At 43.6% G+C, this 22,477-nt stretch overlaps 1 pseudogene; it reads left to right on the forward strand.

Annotated features, from left to right (window-relative positions):
• The first annotated feature begins 2,392 nt into the window (after nt 1-2,392).
• Nucleotides 2,393-22,477, forward strand: part of LOC123765469 (uncharacterized) — a 95,484-nt pseudogene continuing 75,399 nt past the window's right edge.

Genomic DNA, 22,477 nt, shown 5'->3' on the forward strand with positions numbered 1-22,477 from the left:
TGAACATCTTGCCTCAATCTTTGACGGCTTTGGTTACATTTATTAAATTAATCAGTTTACAAGCATGAAAACTCCCCAATCAACTGTTGTTATTGTTATAAACAGCCTCCTGGTGCTTCGGAGCTCATTAACTGTTTAATAATTGGAAACAAAGCCGCCAAAGATTGAGAAAAGGTATAGATTCGTAAGTGTTTGCGTAACTGCTTCGTGAATTTGGTCCGTAGTCTATAGTACTGGGGGGGGGGGGTTACGACGCACCCCCCAAACCCGCAGGTCTCGGTTATCAGTCATTACATTAATTAATCTATTAATTATTTAAGATTAAGAAAATAAGATATATTGATAAGATTAATTAATCTAATGATAAGATTAATTAATCTAATGATAAGATTAATCTTATAAAATTTGGCTTTTATTAGTTTACGGTTAATTTACGTATAATACTTTATATATCTATGGTGTATAATTTTCTATTAATTAATTTAACTATATTACTCGTAAATAAATAATTTTAGCCCGGCATGAGTTCCTATCACCAAAAATATGCTCAACCATTTGTTCCACCGGAGCCTGAGTTTCACTGTGCCGAGTTCTGATTCTGATAAGCACCTCCAAAGGATACGAGATCAACCAGGCTGTAGTTCATACATCAGGCTGCGAGCAGCTGCGTCCAACAGCCTGGTTGACTAGCCCAGCAACGAGGAGGCCTGGTCGAGGACCGGGCCGCGAGGATGCTAAGCCCCGGAACCACCTCAAGGTAAGATGCTGAGATGGCTCACAAAAATACACTTTTCCTGGAAGTTTCTTGTAAAACGGAGGGAATTTTTTTTTTACGACACTGAGGTAATTACTGACATACCCAGTGGGTGTTGCTGAGGGCCGCCCCCGGCACCGCTCATGGCGCCGCCCCGCCGGCCGTACGATGTGGCTCAACCTTTCACCTTAGACCAGCTGTTGCTATTATATGGAGCAACAAGGCTGCTGAAGTCAGTAGATAACACCGGGGAATTGTTTCTGTTATATAGATCTACTGAGACGGCGGCCAATCGAGTTAGCTCCACAAGTGGAAGATATGGCTCCAGTTTTCTCCAGTTGATTGACGAATGAGAGGCGGAACCAAAGAGCCGAAGCTCAACCCTCACAAGCACAACTAGGTGAGTACAGGTCTGGAGGTCCACAAAGGGGTAGGAATTGAGATGCTTCAATACTCCTTTCTCTATCCTCTTCTGTTTTTTTGCTATCTCTAATCGCATATTAATTTTCCCATCTTGTTTGATGATACTTTATATTAAAGCCGCCGGCTTATTACTAATTAATTAACAGAATCATATTCGCCTTAAGAGTTTATATAGAGGCTATTTTAACGCAAAATGGCGTCCCAATATACATTTCTTTGTTAACGTTATTCAATATTTTATTGACGCCTGCAGCGCAATTAATTTCAATATATGTTGATCCAGCGCATCCTCGTCACCAACTGTTTGGTCTCATTATTACAGCAAACAATATTTACTTGTATGTATATGTATATATATATATATATATATATATATATATATATATATATATATATATATATATATATATATATATATATAATATGCATGTATGTATATATATATGCATGTATGTATGTATATAAGGTGTAAATCACGAAAATTAACATGTGGTGAAAAATGTGAGTGTCAGACCACCGAGGAAGAACTGAAACAAGAATTTCTTTAAGTACTTTCGTATATTAATACATCTTCAGAATATATATATATATACAGTATATTCTCAAATTTTAACGAAAACACTGATCCAAGTACGCAGAAAAACCACATTAATAAATTAGATAATGCTGAACACGTTCTTATTTTAGTTAGTATCTCATACATAGTCTATGATTGTCAACAGTCAAACGATGTGTGAACTAGCCAATTCACACATTAGAAGTCTAATAATATTTTATAATAATAATAATAATAATTATAATATAATAATAATAATAATTTTTATTTAGGTAAGGTACATACATAAAGAGATTTTACAAAGTTTGTTGGCTTTATAGATAGAGCTAGTACATACAATGCCTAAAGCCACTATTACGCAAAGCGTTTCGGGCAGGAAAAACATTAATGACTAAAGCTTAAAACTAATGGGTAAAAAGAATAAGATGTGTTGAGTACAAATAAAAATAGAGGTAAAAGAGGGGGACCTTTATTTATAGATAGAGCTACAGTAGTACATACAAAGCCTAAAGCCACTATTACGCAAAGCGTTTCGGGCAGAAACGCCCGAAATTGAGTATGTACCCATCTCCGTAAAGAATTAAATCATTATAATAAATTAAAACTATGCTTGAAGCGTACGACATGTTGGGGAGGCTCACCTGGAGGTGATTTGGGCCGAGGAAGTCAGTTGTGGTGCAGCAGTGGTGTGAGGTGGGTGTTGTCCCGCTGGAGAGTGCTACCTGTTGATCACTTGTGCGGGGTGGGCAATTTTCAAGTGAAGAGAAACTTTTTACAAATGACGATTAATATGTGAAAAATATAACGGTTTCTTGGCTGTTAACGTGACTTTGGAGCTAGATATATTTTACACAAGAACTGCCTATGTTGGTATACACGCTACAGCAGAGGTAAGTGAATGAGAAACCTCATTGAGGTGACTATATATGTTGAATAATTTTTAATTACTCTTACCACTTAAATAAAAGTCTGCAAATTGCACAACAGCATCTCGTATTAAAAGTTATGATTTTGCAGATAATCGCTTATACATGGGCTTTATTTTCTTGTACTGGCGGAGCTTTGACAATAGCAAGTAAATGTAACAGAAGGTTTTCGTGCCCAAGAATCTAAATCACAGAAACCAACATTTGGCGTGACACTCTTACTCTCAAGACCTATCATTCATTAAAAATCTTCTCAAAGTGGTAACCATATTTAAGGAATCGGTAATACTTGCTATAACGGCAGCCTTGCTCTTGAGCCAACAGTATCGCTCTCTGACTGACGGCCAAGCGCTCAGAATCGTAATTCTACATTTAAAATAGGCATCGCTTCTCAAATTGGCGACTTTGTATTCTCGTAGCGATGGCTCTTGGTTTCAGAAGGATATTCGAACCATACGTAAGAAACGGGAGCCCGTCTGGTCGGTAATACTGAACAGCGGGCCTTAATTATGCCTTGTTCTCAATTTGTCTGATAAATAATGTATGTATTAAAATTTAGATGAATTGCCTTAGTCGGCACTCATATCTCGCCAAATTTAATATTTATATTGAATACTTTTACTGAATACAAACTGATATTAGAAGCTATGAACTTCACTTGAACAAATTTTATAGACAACAGGTCATGCGAGCATGTATATAGTACGAAATATTAGGGGGGGGGGGGTGAATCCACTTCTATAAAGCATTTTAAAATATTAATGCTGATGAAAAGGTCGGCTAAAAAAAAATTAAGCCAGGATAAACTTGAAAGGTGTAGGGAAAAATAGGAAGTTGTCGGGAAGGATCTCCGGCTGGCAGGATAAATATAATGGAATGGAAATCGTGGAAAAACAAAAACGTGATTTTAGGTGTTGGGTGGTGGGACGTTAAATGTGTGGAATAGACCATACTGAGACGGGAGGGGGTAAAAGTGTCATGTAAGACGAAAATAAAAATAAGATAGACGAGGAACAATTGCATAGTTATGACACCAACACGGGTTAGTTTAGGCAGTTATTGCAAGGAGAAATTAGCAAGTCACTGGGGAAAATGGCATAGATACGGCATTTATTTCTGTATTAACATAGAGGGACATCTGCATGTATTCATCTACCCCCCCTAGGCTATATGAAGAGGACTGCATGGTGTGTGTGTGATACCCGATCATACAGGAAGGTTAGTCATACAGGGCCCCTGTGATTAGTAGCCTCTGCACTGGCAAACTTTGGATGCATTATGATGATATCCTCAAGCTTACAAGAATTAATAAAGTAATTGCTAAGCTCCAGACCTGTAGCTCATGCCTGAAGGTTTGAAAGGTCTAATAACTGGGCATTCAATAATATAGTATGAGATCGTGACCCAGTTCCAGCTCAGAGTTCGCAAGTTGCAGTAGGTGGTAAATTAATGAATCTACGAGTCGAGCTGCTTAAAATATAAATACTATCCCAGGAAACATAATTGAACAAATAAAGTATTTTAAGTTGTAAAGAAATTATTTATAATTTTATTTATATAAAATAAACATTGATATTGGAGAAATCATTGGGAAACAATAAATTATATGAAACTACTAATACGCGGAGCACTTTATGGTCTGGTGTATTATACTGGAGTGGCGCCTCGTGTGTTGTATATATGGCATCTAAGCATGCCAAACCTTGCGTGTTGCACTGTCCTGGTAAATTCCTCTGCATTCGTGGGGTACTTCCCAAGTTGCATAGATTGCTTTGCACCTCTCGCGTCTTTCGCCCTATTGCCCGGCACCCGTTTTGCACTCCCTTGCTTGGTTCATTGGTAACTGGTGTGTTTTGATGAACAATACGGATCTTCGCCACTTGTAATACATTGACGCACTAACATTATATAATAACTTTGCGGCGTACTATTGGAGTAATGGCAGAGGTGGATTTGTCAGTTTTCTGTATTGCATAGACTTAGACCGTTGCAATGTGACTTGGTTTGTGTTCATATACACAGCTGGGTATACGAATATTTCGACCTGGTTTCCAACAAAAGTATTTTTTAATTAGCTCAAAGCCCGTTAGGTAAGGTTAGAATAGGCATGATTGATCGCCAGATAATTTTTCTATTAGTGTTGCTCTTTAATTAATCGAAAAAATAAATGTTTAGACATGCTAGTTAGATTCCTGGGAAGAACAGAAATGGTTGGGCACGTTTCCATTCTTCTAATGCGTCTGTTCACTTAGCAGTAAATAAGTATGCAGGAGTTGGGTAACTGTCCTGGAGATGGTCAGTGGTTCGACCTAGAGTAGACCTCGAAAGAAGCCTAAATTGTCTTTGGTCTGTGCAATAGGCTTCGTGTTCCCACCATCGGGAATTAATATTCATTCGGGCCTTGGTATTAGCAACGATAGCTAAATTATTAATATATTCAAATTATAAGTGTAATATTCAAATTATAAGTGTAATGTAGATGATTTGACTACATTCAGAGGTTGTCTATGCTCTTTTGTAATTAACACAAGGACAGAAAACGCTAAATATGGTCAACAATATATACTGTATATGGTCAAAACCTAATACAGCGAGGCTATAAGCGGGGTGTAAGTTCCTGTCCTCAAAATTAATATCTCATTTTGTAAGTTATGATCCCCAACGTACAAAGTACTATGAAAAGTAGCGGCTCGCAAAATTAAATTTTTTCTATGCATCTGTTGATTTTGTTTGGTGGGTGACTTGTGTTCGTGCGTTTCTGGTTAGGTTAGTGTTTTGTTTTTGGTAAATGCTGGCTTTAAGGGTATTGTGTATTCGTCCGATGGCGAGACACGGACGAATGTTGCAGGATGATTGGTAGAGTACACCATAGCCCGTGCTACTTGAAACTTTTTGTTCCGGGTAGCGAATCTTAAACAACAATGGTAGAGTAATGGCGGTCCTGGGCAAGGTGTTGATGTCGGTGGCAATTTTGCTGACGTAGTAGCTGTAGTTATGAGGCTCGTACCAGCTACTTCAGAACCAACAAGCGTATTTGAGAATGCTGGCAGTTACGAAACTAATTCTAGGAGTAATATTCATAATTGTCATAATACTAGTTATTAAAAATCAGATGGGAATGTATTGTAAGAGCAGTAATATTGGAACTAATGACAGCAATTGTATTTTAGGATAGACCGTAAATGCAACAATTTATTGTTGCATTATACGTGTGTGTGTGTGTGTGTGTGTGTGTGTGTGTGTGTGAATGACTAAGGTCAAGTCAAAATACCTATTGGGTGAGCGGGAAGGGTGGGTATAGTTGAGGAATAGCTTGGAGAGGAATCGCTGTAGAAGGAAAAGTGCCCCAGGGCTTGACCCAGCTGGTGGGCTTATGACAGACTTGACTGAGGAACGACAGGGAGCGTGGCGCTATTCAAGAGGGACGGTGGTGAATTATCTTCGTTCTTATTAAATTCTTTCTTCATTCTTTCTCTGTATTTTGTTCTACTTTCTTGGCATGACAGTTATTCTTTCACTCTTTTTTTCGTCGTTGTCTTGAAGGCTTGCCTTCTCGTCTCTATGCTGTTGGCGTCACTGGTGTTTGAGATCTTGGTTTTCAGTTGGAGAGCATTCTGCAAGTAAACTTGGTGATGTTGAGATAGGAGATATGTCCTTATCAATTAATGACTGACTGAGATTCTTGAGGAATAGGCTGTTTTCCTGTCTGGTTTTGTAGGCTATAGTGGCTGTAGTAGGTTGACTTGCTATCAATAAAGCTTCGGTAGAGGAGCGAGATACAGTGGGAGGGAGTGGTTTAGTCATGTTGAGAAACTGGATTGAAGAAATCGGATGAATAGAGTGGGCCGGCACTGCTGTAGTTGGCAAGTTGTTGTCGCTTAATAGCCTATTCTCTTGACAAATAGGCTGTTCTTCCTGGGAGTCTTGTCGGCAATTGCAAGTAGTACATGAACTTGCGCTATACCGTCTCCTGTGGTGGGTGGTGACTGGGTCGGTGGTTGGGTAAGGCGCTTTTACATAGGATTTGTTTCAAAAGTTATGTTTTTCTGCAAAGTGTATGGAAAAGGATTTCATGGGACTTTCCTTTAAGGTGTCTGCTAGTAGTCGAGGTTAATGTTTTGTCTTTTAAGTATATTAGTAAGTTAAAACAAGCGTAGGTAATGTGATATTTTAATGATCTACGCGAGACTTGCAGGAGAGATAAGAATAAGATGGTGTCTGCACTACACAGAAATGTGTAAAATCCTGGTTTGTTTCGGAGAGGCTGCAGGATCCAAGTAAATTCAGTAGAATTTCTGGTTGCAATTCTTATACATGTCATAGCTTAGTCGATTAAGGCAGCGTCTGGGATGTTCTCGGACGTAGGTTCGAATCCTCGTCACGGCCCTTGTGGATTTGTTTCTGTACTAGCTTCTGAGATTGTTAAGTGATGTAGTTTATTATTATTTTTCTCTTGAGATTGGTTACAAATGTTTTTCTAGACCCGTTATATTACCCTTTTTCAACCTTAGGTCCCCTGGCCCGAGTGGGTCCCCGGCCTCAAAGGGTAAAGAAGCTTCCATTGAATCATGTTCAGACTCTCTTTGTTTTGCTCTGTCTCGTTGCCAATTTATAAGGTGACCTCTTTCTGGGAATCTTTCTAGGATATTCCTTAAAGATCTTGCCTAAACTAAAATTTTTAAAGGTTTAAAAAAATTGATTAGTTTTTAATTTAGAATTAAATTTAAATAAACTAAATAAAAATTAATTTAGTTTAATTTAAAAAATTAACCTTAATTTCCATGCCTTTCCCTTTAAGGTAATTTTTTCAGACCTTTCCTACGAAGTGAATGCATATACAAAGTCATTGCCATTTTTTTAGACATATTAATTCCCTAATCTATATTTAAGGATACCAGAGACGGAAACAATCATATTGAAATTTTACCAGTTCATTTGCATACTCATATATCACAAAAGTATAGTCTCCAACAGCTTTAACATGAGCCAGAGTTGTTCGCTCTCTGCTGTCCTCCATCATACGAACAGGAGGGGTAGGCGCTGATAGGGTCACTGACTCGTCCACCCGCCAATCAGCGAGCAGTTCTGTCGCTCGGTTGGTGGAACAATCATCGGATCGACAAAGTGGATTACTCGAACGCTGGGTTTATTTGTGAGGATCATGAGTGGATTTGTTGTGCAGTTGTTCGTGTTCGTGCGCGAGACGAATTCGATTTTGGTGGGTAGGAGCTTTCTTTGTTTACATTTTTGTTAGTTAATGTTTGCTTTTTATAGTGTGACGGTAAAGCGTTGGTGTTCGACTGTTTCAAAAGCTAGGGGCAGGGCCTCGTCACATTAGAGAAAAAAAAGAGAAAAGCTGGAACTTTCGTCTGTGGTAAGGTAATGGGAAGACACACAAAACACAAGTAAATTTAACAATGAAATTTTAATTACTTTAAAAAAACAAGACATGAATAAAGTTAAGCATAAAAAATATAAAGGACAAGTCAACAAACAAAATAATATGAATAATCACTGGCAAATGAAAAGTTACGTTAAGACAAGTGAGTTACAGTGATAGCAAAATAAATATGAATGGAGCTGGAATATTGGCTTCGAGCTGCCACCTCCCTTAGTACACGAAAGCCAAGGCTTAGTCTACCAGCGAGAGATGTCAACTGCAAGGAGCACTGAGATATTCTGACAATACTGGGCCACTGCAGCCCAGACATCAACTTGTGGCGGAGGGCGGAGGGCAGGTGCGACGGGACACCAGCCAATCAGCGACAGGCAGGCAAAGGACAAGTAGTTTGCTGGTTTACGGTGGCGGTAGCTAGCAGGTGTCACTGTGTGCTGGGTACGATTTGCTCTCTGGGCAAAACGTTTGGCGATACTTGCTGGACGTATCTTCTATATTATCTTTTGCTTTTACGTACTTTGTAGGGAAGAGCAGGCTCAATCTCTCTTGAAAGAGATTATCGTCACAATAGACACTGAGAGATCCTGCTTGAACTATAGACATGTTTCAGTTCAGTGTAAATCTTTCGCCACGCATCCGAGGCAATCAATGTACATAACTTACACTCCCAATTATCACACTGTACAACTTCCTTATTCAAAATCACCATCATTGTAACGTCGTCTCTATACACAGTCTATATAGTTGTAATATTCTCACTACACGTAACATTCCCACAACTGGCCTTCACTCGGACTGTGTGGATGAAGGTTGTGTACAGCGAAAAGCTTTACTTGACGTGTTGAGAACTCGGTGCTGACACATAGTAGCGATCTAATAATACTCCGGAATGAAAGTTTATTTATTAGGCTACCATAACTGATCTAATAATTAAGTGTACGGCCAGTTTCGCCAAAGTAAACTGGCCGTACACTTAATAACAGACTTAAAGAATACAAAAGAAGTGTTAAGTCGGCAGACTAAAACAATGATCTAATAATACTCCTGAATGAAAATTTGTTTAATAGGCTACCATAGCTGATACTTCCGGAAACCCATGGCTTTACCTAAAGCACTATAATTTGTGGTGTATTGAGGCATTCCATCCCCTCCCCACACTTCTGGTGGCTCTACCATCATGCAAATTTTGGTAAAATTATGTTAATGTGTCCAAATGTAGGTTTACAGGCAGCTGTAACATGACCACACAGACAGATGCTCTCTCTCGTGCGCATTTATTTTATTTAGCTAGGCTCTAGATGTTTTCAGTCATACAAACACTACTCTTAGCGCCCTCGCTTTCTTTACTTTCCTGTCTCTTCCATTCTTGCACTCGCACAGGAGCAAGGAGCGAATGTTCTCGAGTGAATGCCCATTTGTTTCCGCTTAAAGACGTGGAAATGGTGGTCATTCCTGATTGTGAAGCAGGCACTGTTGCGAATGTTATGTATTTGCATTATATTCGAGTAACGAAAATAGTTTTCTCATCCTTCATAAAAGGTGGTGGAGATCTTGAGTTTATCTTTAGTATTGGGGTAGGTGACCTGAGGAGAGATTGCAGGTTTTGAAGAGTGGTTGAGACTTTTCACACAAAGACGGGGAAGGTCACACCTCATTTCCCTCCTCTTTCGCACAGATAACCCTCATCCCACTTTAGCACAGTCCCCCCCCCCCCTATAACCCACTCCCCCCCCCCCCCCTATAACCCACTCCCCCATCCCCCCCCCCCATTAAGTAAATGAGGCTGGTGCCAGGTTTGCCGCGGCTTAACAACAACTGTTGCTGGCCTCTCTGGTCGTAAATAGGGTGTGGGGGAGCGGGGAGGCCTACTGACCCCCTTGCAGTTTGGGATAGGCATTGAGAGGGTGATCTAATTACCACGACTAATTACTCGACACTCTAATCGTTCAGGGGCGCGTGGTACCCTGCACGAGGGCACCGTTCAGGATATTACAATCGTGAAATGCCTTAACCATACCCTTGATACATTCTCTGGACGCCAAATTGTGTGTATAAAACCCAACGTTCAGTAAGAACATCTGGGTTAGTGACACTCCAAGCATTAGGCTCGGACATGCTTCTGACAAGTCGAGGTTATCCCAGGCGTGAACCAGTAATGTTGAGGTTATCTTGAGATGATTTCGGGGCTTTTTTTTAGTGTCCCCCCGTAGCCATAGACTCCCTCACAGGTACTGAGGAAGACCTATAAACATAGACAAGTGGGAAGGTAACCAAGAGAGAAGTGCGTGCAGATACATCCATGGGAATGTGTACATAAACCTGGTTGTGGAGAAAAGCACAGATGCAGGCAGGTGTGGGGAAAATACATGTGTGCCATAAACCAGGACGCCTGAGAGAGACCAGGTTGGCAGCGGTGGCCTCAGGCTGGCACTAGGGCCATACATCATCGGACTTGCCTCCTGCTCCCCGACACCTAATTTCAGTCTCTGCAACTCGTAAATCACTCCGTGCTCTCTTACTGTCTGTTTCTGAATCTTGCTTATCAACTTTCTCTTCCTCTTATCCCCCCCCTTTTCCCCATTTCTCTTCCTCTTTCCTCTCCCTCCCCTCAGTAGCTTCCACAGTTAATAAATATGAATTATCCCACCATGTGTCCAGAATAATCGGTATAATTTCTGGATTTAGCGTCGGTTGCCCGATTATTGGCTGTTATAAGTCAGATAAACGTTTTAGATGTAGTTTAACGTTCACTTCATCGTAATAAAGCTGTCTGAAATTATTTGTCAGGTTTGGGATCATATTTTGGAGGTAATTTCTATATTGCCAGCCAGACGTGATAATGATTCGGACACGCGTGTAAGGACTAATGGAAGACGGTCGCCGTATTTTTAGATTACCGAAATGATTTTAAACCCTTCAGGGAGGGAGGGAAGATCGCATGCTGGAGAAACAGGTTGGTTTAACCAGGCCGTCTCTTGATATGCCACAACGTACAAATTACAATGTACTAACCTAACTCTGTGAATGAACATAACTCTAAATCTGACGCCAGGAGCCCACATTAGCAGGACAACTGCTACATATGGTATACTGGCCAACGTCAGTGTATTCTTTAGAAACTTGGACGAGGGAGTTTTTCAGGTCCTATATATAACGAAGGTGAGACCCACTCTTGAATATGCAGCCCCAGCATGGAACCCCCTACGTAAAAAAGAAGAAACTGGAAAAAGATACAACAATATGAAAGACCTTCCTGGGCTTGAAGGGAGCGAGTTATGAGGAAAGACAGAGAACAGGCCCATCCCACTGTACAAAACGCCCACACACCCACAAAACGCCCACACACCCACAAAACGCCCACACACCCACAAAACGCCCACACACCCACAAAACTCCATCGTCCGTACTGGAGGAAAGACGAGATACGGGGGACATAACATAGAAGACCTAAGAGGGAGCTGACAAAGTTGACAAAGCAGCATTGTTTACAGCTAGGAGGAGCAGCACGAGGGGTCATGGCTGGAAACTATAGACTCAAAGGAGTCAGAGACGTCAGAAAAAACTGTGTTAGAGCTGATAATAAGTGTAATAGATTAGACGTAGAAGTCGTAGAGGCAAATTAATTTCAAAGTTTTTTAAATGTAAATGCGTGAGAAATTAGTCATTGCATCAATTTTAGAACGTTCGACCGTGTAAGTACATCTAGATGAGTACATGTAGGTGAGCGCGCGCGCGCACACCAGAAATGAACACATTTATATCTAAAAGAAGTTACCTTCCCCTCCTTCTTCCCCCAAAACGCCATAAGGCTGAAAATAATAATGAAATGAGGTTGGAACACGGACTCCTTAACCAGCCTCATCTAGTCTCTCTCTCCTTGTTCTTCCCTCCACATTCTTCAGTCTCCTTTGTTATCGGAGCACCACCACGACCCACCCTCCCATATACCACCTTCCTATATACAACCACAACCCACCCTCCCATATACAACCACAACCCACCCTCCCCATACACCACCACAACCCACCCTCCCCATACACCACCATAACCCACCCTCCCATATACCACCCTCCCATACACCACCACAACCCACCCTCCCATATACAACCACAACCCACCCTCCCATATACCACCTTCCTATATACAACCACAACCCACCCTCCCATATACAACCACAACCCACCCTCCCCATACACCACCACAACCCACCCTCCCCATACACCACCATAACCCACCCTCCCATATACCACCCTCCCATATACAACCACAACCCACCCTCCCCATACACCACCACAACCCACCCTCCCCATACACCACCACAACCCACCCTCCCCATACACCACCACAACCCACCCTCCCCATACACCACCACAACCCACCCTCCCCATACACCACCACAACCCACCCTCCCCATACACCACCACAACCCACCCTCCCCATACACCACCATAACCTACCCTCCCATATACCACCTTCCCATATACCACCACAACCCACCCTCACCCTCCCCATATTTCCTACTATGGGCAGATTTGATTATTTTGTACCATACTTAAGTACATTGAATATATATCTATTAAATAGTTTTTTCTGATGCCCAATCGAAAACTTTTTAAAATATCTGGTTGTAGTTTTTCAATGTCTTCTACAGAAGTAATTTTCATGCTGATTTTTTGTTTTGCAAAAGATGATACGAAGTTGTGACTTGTATTTTTATCTATATCTGATATAAGAATAAGGAAAAGCCTGGCGCGACCATTATGTCCTGAGGTACAGAGTTTTTAACTGTGTTTAAACTAGATTTATTTGGTTGACTTTGCGTTCGGTTGACAGATAATTGAATATCTATCGCCCTACTTTACGTAATTCCTATTGACCTCATGTGGGCCATCACTCAGTGGTCACAACAAATGTCTTAGCAAAGTATATACCACATGTTCTGTTTTTGCTTTAAATACATCGGTGATTTTGTCATAGTGGCTTGTCATAGTGATCCAAATCATAGTGATTGTCATAGCTGAGACATGATCTTCCCACTATATTCGGGTATACTGTATATATATTTTTATTTCGGACTTTTATATCTCCACACAAGGAACCAGTCTGTTTTTATCGTGTGTGTGTAAACAAGCAATGTGAGACAGTTGGTGTTTGAGGGTGTGTGGCCTTGTTGAATATGCTGATGACTCGTCACGTCCGCTCTCCTGGTCGCTGCCTCAACCACTCCCACGGGTGAGGGGGGGCCCCACGGGTGAGGGGGGGCCCCCGGGTGAGGGGGTCCACGGGTGAGGAGCACGGTCAGAGGACACTCACCCACCCACTCACTCACTCTAAGAAGTACGAAAGAGGAAAATTAAACATTGATTTGTAATATATTAAAGATAAACTTATTTGTCTAGGATGAGTTTATTTGTTCTTCCTAATCAGTATGATTTTATATAGCTTATTATAGTATTGATGCCTCGGCGCTTTGCCCTGATAAACATATCCACAAGGGCCGTGACGAGGATTCGAACCTACGTCCGAGAGCATCCCAGACGCTGCGTTAATCGACTGAGCTACGACATGGTCAAAAGAATTGAAACCAGAATTGTCATGATAGTTCCCCAGTCACAGTGTATGTATTTAGTTACCACACCGGACATGTAGTCTATAGCTGAAGTCAATAGAAAGCTCACTCGAAAATATATACAGTAATACTAGACTAATAAATTATGTATCACAGGAGGATTAGATTATTTAATAACATGATCTACAGGTTTTTAAATAAGCTTAATATGGTTAGAGTGGAGATGTGAGGGTGTTTTTAATTTTGACTCGTATACTTAACACAATCTACCAATCCGTTGAAAATGCTGTCTTGGGTGTCATGGGTCCAAAATGTAGTGTATTTTGTACCTTGTGGCTGAATTATAAATGTTCAAACATTTTATTCATAAGATTTTTTAATTTTAATTACTTGGGCCTATTTTATGGTAGATGGTTTTTAATGTTCATTCTGGGTTCCCGATTACATAGTTCTCGCATGTGGTATCGCTCTGACCTATTCATAATGTTGTTTATAGATTCAGCTACTCTTGGGTGGGGGGAAGGGGAGTTTCAAGTAGCACGGTCTATGGTGAGCCCCGTAGTGGACTTACCTGGCACAGGAGCGGGGCTGTATGTGGTGTCTCCCCGACCGTTCTGGCCTAGGTATAGTATTCGGGTCTATTTAACACTTAAAGAGCCGGCTAGGTGGCAAATAGGAAGTAGACTTGAAAATGGGGGTAGTAGGTCTAGCCAAAGTGATTGATGAAGATTGATGAAGATTAAGCCACCCAAAAGGTGGCACGGGCATGAATAGCCCGTAAGTGGTGGCCCTTTTGAGCCATCACCAGTATCAATAGATGATACTGGAGATCTGTGGAGGTGCGACTGCACCCTGCGTGACGGGAGATGTCTCCCTGTGTAGCCAAAGTGGTTCCTATTTAGGTCAGCACTGGCAGCCGATTGCCGGGAGTGAAAGCCTCGCCTCCTAGTCTTTTATACCTGGAGGGCTGATTACCTCTCTTGACGTCCAGGTTGTGGTGTACTTTTTCCTTCAAGTTGTGGATGGAAGTGACATTCACAAGTTGAAGAGTTTCCTCTTATCGACCACCCGTACCGAGTGTGAGAGAGTTTCTTGACGTTTCTAAGACGTCATTGCGTTTCCAGCGATGTCCTCGTGTCGAACTTCTTTCAATGTGAGTAGATTGCTCATGTCTACTTTTCTCAAGTAGACATGTAGGTAGGGCTCATGGCGGCGCCTTGTGTGTTGAGGCGCCCCACTGCTAATCGAAGGCGGCTAACTGCTTGTTTGTGAAGGCAAACTACCTGTTAGCGGAGGCGCCCGGCTTGCCTCTAGAGTCGTACCAGGCCGTCCGTGCCAGGCCGTGCCAGGCCGTGTCAGGCCCCGCGGGAGTACAGAGGTGACAGGACTGATGACTCCTTTGGGCTGGTGTAGAGGTGGACCTCCAGAGCAGAGGCATTGAAGGTGAGTAGGAAAAAGGCAGTGCTATTCCACTGCTATGCAGGGGATTCGTGTGACTCTGGTCTGATCCACCAGACTGTTTGACTCTTATCTTGCATGTCATGTTATCTTAGCGACATGGGGGGGGGGGCACCCTCTCCTGTTAGCACTGGTGTCAAATATTATTGCAACCCCTTTTTGTTTAATCTTGGAGTCCTGTAGCACAATGGTCTACGTTCACGACTCGCAGTCGAGGGACTCGAGTTCAGTCCTCGGGCAGGATAGACACTGTTGGGCACGTTTCCTTTCACCTGGTGCCGCTGTTCATTTAGCAGTAAAAAGGCCTCCCTACCCCCTGGGAAGTTAGGTAACTGTTGTGGGGGGCATCCTAGGGGGGGGGTCTCGATAATAACTACCACGTGACCAAAGATAACAACGGAATGAACAACTTGCAACACGAACAGTTAAAAGTAATAAAATATTGTATACAAAATCTGAGAATTATGAGGCGGTCATATTTACACTTTCCGTGGAGTTGTTTCACTGTTTGCTTGTAGAAAGACTGCATTGTTTAATGTATATTGCTTTCCTCGTGCGAGAGAGCTCTCTGTCTCTCTGTGTGTCTCTCTCTCTCATCTCACCATATCCCCCGTGTGTGGTGGTGGGAGCCTCTACTATTAAGACCTTGCACATGTCTCCACAGACCCCGGTAGCCTGGGGTCGTGAAGCCTCTGGGGGCGCCCCCTGTGGGCTCTCCAGCAACCCTCTTCAGTATAGATGGCTAGGCGTCCCTAGCCTAGGCTGTCCTCGCGGTCACCCCTCCAGCGCGGACCGGATCTAACGGCTCTTAACCTGACTGATGTACAAGGTGTTCCAGAAATAATATTGGAATTTAATAATATTAAAACTAAACCAAAATGTCGAGGAAGGCAGAATTAAAAAGGAAGAGCCTCTTATTCCGACCTTTTTAAAGTATCGACTGTCGGATCCTGAACCAAGCCTCTTATATCTTCCTGGGGGAGGATCATCTGTTGATGTAGCCCAGTGCTTTCAGGGCTGGATAGCCAGGGTTGGATAGGCAGGGTTGGATAGCCAGGGTTGGATAGGCAGGCCTGGATAGGCAGGCCTGGATAGGCAGGCCTGGATAGGCAGGCCTGGATAGGCAGGGCTGGATAGGCAGGGCTGGCTTGGAGGGGCTTAAATCTGGGGACCGCAGAGGACTTTCCCGCGGCGGTCTGAAAGCCTTGTATAGAAGATGGTTCATGATGGTGGCAAGTCAGGCCTCTTTCATCACACTGGCTGGTGGCGCCCCACGTGTGGGTGGGTGGTGAGGGTGGCCCCACGTGTGGGTGGTGGGCGGGGGTGTGGGCCCCACGTGTGGGTGGTGGGCCAGGGTGGACCCCACGTGTGGGTGGGGGGCCGAGGGTGGGCCGCACGTGTGGGTGGTGGGCGAGGGGGGTGACGCTACAAGCGAAGGGCCAGGCCTCAACAATTTACATATCCACTTGGCGGGAACCTTTCAACAATCACGGAGTTGTTTACATTTAATCAATAGTTGACGAGCTCCGGAGCACCACGTGGCTGTTTATGATAATAATAGACTTAGATTGTCTTGTTTACAAACTGGTAAACTGTTTACATTTATTAAAGCCGTCATGATTGTTGACAGATGGACTGGTATCTAAGTCATTGGGTAAAGTCTCGATGAATCTTGAACCATAAAGGTCCAGGAAATCATGAAAGTAAAACTCTCTAGAATTTGAGATACTCTCTAGATTCTCTCTAGAACTCTCTAGAATTTGCCTTCTGAAGTAAATCATTTACTGTAAATGTGTGTGTAAACTAACCGCAGCTATAACTGTACAAACATTTCTGAACAAAGTAATGAAACTTAACAAAGAACAACTTAAGGGTGTTCCTATGCAAGTGCTGCCGATTATTAGCAAACAATGGTTAAGCGAGTAATGACCTGGAGCAATACAGGTGACAGTGAGGGCTGTGGGCAGGTGACAAACATGTGCCAGTGAGGACGAAGGACAGGTGACAGTGAGGGCTGTGGGCAGGTGACAAACATGTGCCAGTGAGGACGAAGGACAGGTGACAGTGAGGGCTGTGGGCAGGTGACAAACATGTGCCAGTGAGGACGAAGGACAGGTGACAGTGAGGGCTGTGGGCAGGTGACAAACATGTGCCAGTGAGGACGAAGGACAGGTGACAGTGAGGGCTGTGGGCAGGTGACAAACATGTGCCAGTGAGGACGAAGGACAGGTGACAAATCCGTACCAGCATCGGCAACTTGAAAGATCAATCCTCGGCAGTATTAAAACGACATTTTTCGAGTATCATGTTTACCAGCAAGCTGATGGGTGTGAGGGAGGAGGGGATGTCACGTTGATGGAAAAATAAAGAACTGCGCGGAGGGAAGGTCGCATTTGAAGGACAAAAATGAATAGTTTTATTGAAATTCTCCCCGTGAAGATGCTCCTCGTCTAGCTTTTGTCAAAATGCAATATTTTATTGGTTTCGCATTCCTCTACGCGTCGCTGGGAGGGGAGAGGCTTGTTAGGCCTGCCTGTCTGTCAAACCCCCCCCCTCTCTCTTTCTTTCTTTCTTTCTTTTGTTCCATCTTTTCTTCGTGTTTTCCTTACCTGGTCCTGTGTGTACACATCCACGTGCCTGTGTTAATTAAGCTCGACGAAGATTGCCTTATTCTTGGCTGCTGTCAGCCACACAGCCCCGCGGCTGTCATATCTTTGGTCTCGTGCTGCACCTGTCCTCCCGTCCACTGGCCAGGACGGTCACCGTGACAGCTCTACAGGTGTCAGATCTTGTATGGTGTCAGCACACTTCATATCAGAGCGTCTGTCAGCACCCGTGTCTGGGCCCTCGAACGCTCAACCAAATTACCGTGACTATCATAACATGAACTATACAAAGCAGAAAATTAGCGCAATGGCTCAGTTGATTTTTTCGGTCAAGGGAAAGGTTAAAGGAGCTTGATTGTAATTTTCATGATGGGGGAAGTGTAAGAGTAATGGTGTGTAAAGATTGGCTGTGACCGGCGGGCATAATGGCACGTGCCATTGTATGGCAACATAGCTTTCAGCCGGGAAAATGTAAGAGTGAAGTGATGTCTCCTTCAACGGTGAGTGGGAAGGGATGTCATTAATGTTGGTGTTTGCAGTGATTGAAAGTTGTAGCGTGGAGGCAGGCTGCCTGGAAGATGATCTATGCAACTGTCTTGTACCAGACAGACAGACAGACAGACACAGACAGACAGGCAGACAGAGGTACTAGTATTGGGTAATCTTTAGTTTAAGTGGTAGTGAATATTTACTAGTACCTGTACTCGTTCTTATTAATGATAATAGTTAATACCAGCAATGAGACTTGCCACATCTGTCTTGATGTCCTCCGCTCATCCGTTACGCGGGACGGGCCATCATAGACGGGTACATCAAGCCAAGTGGATAAGGTATCTTGGGATAGTCACCTGACGTCCCATGATCACATAACCGCCTCCATCCCTCACCCGAGCTCTCTTGGATTAGAATAAAACGTACACAGGTACAGAGTTTAGCCTCCTCTTTTGGAGGCCAGGTATAATCAGTTTCCCGCCTCTTCTCGACAAGACTTGGGCGCGACTCCGGTTATCTGGGCGCGACTTCGGGTATCCGGAGCGAACATTAACTCCGCTACGCTACCTAACGGGACTTGGGGAGCGTCCCAAATGCTCTGGACGCTGTGTTAAAACTTGCAACAGAGTTACACACTCATTCTGAAACTCCTACAATGGTCACGTGGGAGACCAGATGGTAGGGCTCGTTAGCAGGACATTATCAGGAGAGAGACAAAAGATAACTGAATTAAAACTATCGCCCAGTCTGTTACACACTATTATAACTATCGCCCAGTCTGTTACACACTATTATAACTATCGCCCAGTCTGTTACACACTATTATAACTATCGTCCAGTCTGTTACACACTATTATACCTATCGCCCAGTCTGTTACACACTATTATAACTATCGTCCAGTCTGTTACACACTATTATAACTATCGCCCAGTCTGTTACACACTATTATAACTATCGCCCAGTCTGTTACACACTATTATAACTAGCGCCCAGTCTGTTACACACTATTATAACTATCGTCCAGTCTGTTACACACTATTATAACTATCGTCCAGTCTGTTACACACTATTATAACTATCGCCCAGTCTGTTACACACTATTATAACTAGCGCCCAGTCTGTTACACACTATTGTAACTATCGCCCAGTCTGTTACACACTATTGTAACTATCGTCCAGTCTGTTACACACTATTATAACTGTCGTCCAGTCTGTTACACACTATTATAACTAGCGCCCAGTCTGTTACACACTATTATAACTAGCGCCCAGTCTGTTACACACTATTGTAACTATCGTCCAGTCTGTTACACACTATTATAACTATCGCCCAGTCTGTTACACACTATTATAACTATCGCCCAGTCTGTTACACACTATTCGAAAGTTCCAAGATGACATTAACATCACTCGACTCTTACTGGCATCTTTAGTAGAGCATGTTATTGAGGGCCTCGTCTCAAAAGACCAGTTGGACGTGGCTAACATTTACCATTGTCCTGAAAATCAGGACTTTCAACAAGGAGATTGTTAGCAGATCATTGCAGTTGTGTTGCTGTAGTGCGGGATCCTGTACGCCAAAGAGATTCACTAAAACATTATCACTGTGCAGAGTTACGAACCAAATACATTGTTGTTGTTTCAGATTTAGCTACTCAGAATGAAGTGTCCATGTAGCACGGGCTATGGTGAGCCCGTAACCAAATACAATTTTCAGAGATTTAACAGTACGGAGGAACTTACTGAAGGTAACGGAAATAAAACCCATTCACCGCTTAATAATTCAACTAATCGGGAAAAAGCGCCAAGCCATTACGACTATATAGCACTGGGAAGGGGTCAGGATAAGGATTTGATATGGGAACGGGGGAAGGAATGGTGCCCAACCACTTGGACGGTCGGGGATTGAACGGTGACCTGCATGAAGCGAGACCGTCGCTCTACCGTCCAGCACAAGTGGTTGGGCGGTATAATAACACGGTAAGAATGGAGCAGCGTTATGATTGGTCGCGTCGAGCACAATGTGGGCTGTCAGAAGCATGCTTCCGCCAATTGGAGCCCCCAAGACGAGTCTATCCATGCTCTGATTGGCTGGCGCTGCCATCTCTGATATTGCAACCAATCCCAAAGTTCAGTGTTATCGCCTGCCGTCTCATTGGCTGTCGCAGTCACGTGACGCGTAACAACCCAATTGCCTAAGGGGGCTATTTGTTTAGCCTCCTAAATACACTAAGGCTAAAAATTTGATGCATTATAAACCAATCGCATATTTTTCTGAAGAAAAGAGCCGTTGTGTGAGTACATAAGGTAAGTAGTCGATACCAATATGTAGCTTAAGCGGCAAGCAAGCAAGCAAGTAGGCAGGTAGGTTGGTAGAGTAGGAAGGCAGGCAGGCAGGCTGGCAGGCAGGCAGGCAGACAGACGTATAGGCACGTCAGAGGAAGGCTGTTGGTCCTCTTTAAAATACTTTAATATTTCAAAACTACTGGCTGGAAATAATTGTAAAAATGTCAAACCTTTGCAATGCATTATTATGCCTCTACAAATATTAGTTTACCGGACCTGGAGGGTTGGCAGGCCTGAGACAGGTTGTGTGGTACCGGGGTGTTGGCAGGCCTGAGACGGGTTGTGTGGTACCGGGGTGTTGGCAGGCCTGAGACGGGTTGTGTGGTACCGGGGTGTTGGCAGGCCTGAGACGGGTTGTGTGGTACCGGGGTGTTGGCAGGCCTGAGACGGGTTGTGTGGTACCGGGGTGTTGGCAGGCCTGAGACGGGTTGTGTGGTACCGGAGTGTTGGCAGGCCTGAGACAGGTGGAGAAGCACCAGAGTGTTGGCAGGCCTGAGACAGGTGGAGAAGCACCAGAGGGTTGGCAGGCCTGAGACAGGTGGAGAAGCACCAGAGGGTTGGTAGGCCTGAGACAGGTGGAGAAGCACCAATGTTAGAGGGCAACAGCCACCTTGAGAGCCTCCACACTCAGCTCCACCTTCCTGGGAATCGATCAACAAAGGTGGAGGTGTGGAGCAGGAGGGGCGAGTATTGGGGTCAGCGGGAGATTGAGTGTATACAGGCCAGGTCAGGTCAGGCTAAGTCTAGGACGCCACCAAAATATTGCCGCCAAGTGAAAAATGTTGTAGCAGGGGTGAGTGTGGGTGTGTACTTACCTAGTTGAACTTACTTAGTTGTGCTTGCCGGGGGGGGGGGGGGAAGGAGGGGGGGGTTGAGGTCTGGCTCATTGGTCCCGCCTCTCAACTGGTGTACAGGTTCCTGAACCTATTGGGCTCATCATATCTACACTTGAAACTGGGTATGGAGTCAGCTTCCACCACATCACTGCCTAATGCATTCCATTTGTCTACTACTGACACTGAAACAATTCTTTAGTGTGTGTGTGTGGGTGGGTTGGACAACGGTGCTCTCAAGAACGTATGGTGGAAATCTTGAAGTATTAGCTAGCAATACTCTTAAAGACGCCTTCACTTAGTGTATTTTAACACTTGTTAAAGCTATTCAGACTCTACGACTTATCCAAGAAAACAGCGCTATTCACTTTCCTCGTTGTCAAGCCCTCCTGTTGAAGGGCCTTCCATCGCACGTGGTCCGGGACACCTTACTCTAGTTGCTAACCAATCACACGTGCTGCGCTAATTTCAACTCGAGCCTATCAAATAGAAACGGTGTGGAACGCGGTGGGGAAAGGGGGAGGGGATGGAATGGAGTGTGTGAAGGGAAGGGTGACACGGAATGGGAAGAGAGAGTTGGGAAAGGCTGCGAACGTTAGGGTGGACCAAGGTGGGTCGAACAGTCAGACGTAAGAAATAATCTGAAACAGTTTGGCCTTTCTGAACGCGCGCCCTCCTGCCAAACGCCCCCATAGAACTCCAGTCAACACTGGACTTCACTGCAATTTGACTTAATATATCACTTTCTTCCTTTTCACAATTATTTTTTTTTTAATTACTTTACAGACTGCTTCTAGCTAGATTCCCGGTGTCGGGGACAGGGAGCCTGTTCTTAGGGTTATCGAACTCTTCCCCAGAATTCAACCCAAGGCCTGACTCCCGGTACATTTTTGTACTGCTAGCCAGAGGCATCGGGTGAAAAGAAACATGCCCAACCGTTTCCGTCTTGTTCGGTGATTGCTAGACTGTGAGTAGAGGATATTAAACATCATGCTACGGGATCCGTATATTAAACACGGCAGAATACAACTAATCTGGACAAAAATATTCATAAATAAGCTAATAGAAATTCGTACACCTGTTCTTGCTTACAGTGTACGTGTACTGTATATATA

Source organism: Procambarus clarkii, chromosome 30 (assembly GCF_040958095.1).
Source record: "Procambarus clarkii isolate CNS0578487 chromosome 30, FALCON_Pclarkii_2.0, whole genome shotgun sequence".
Taxonomy (NCBI): Eukaryota; Metazoa; Arthropoda; class Malacostraca; order Decapoda; family Cambaridae; genus Procambarus; species Procambarus clarkii.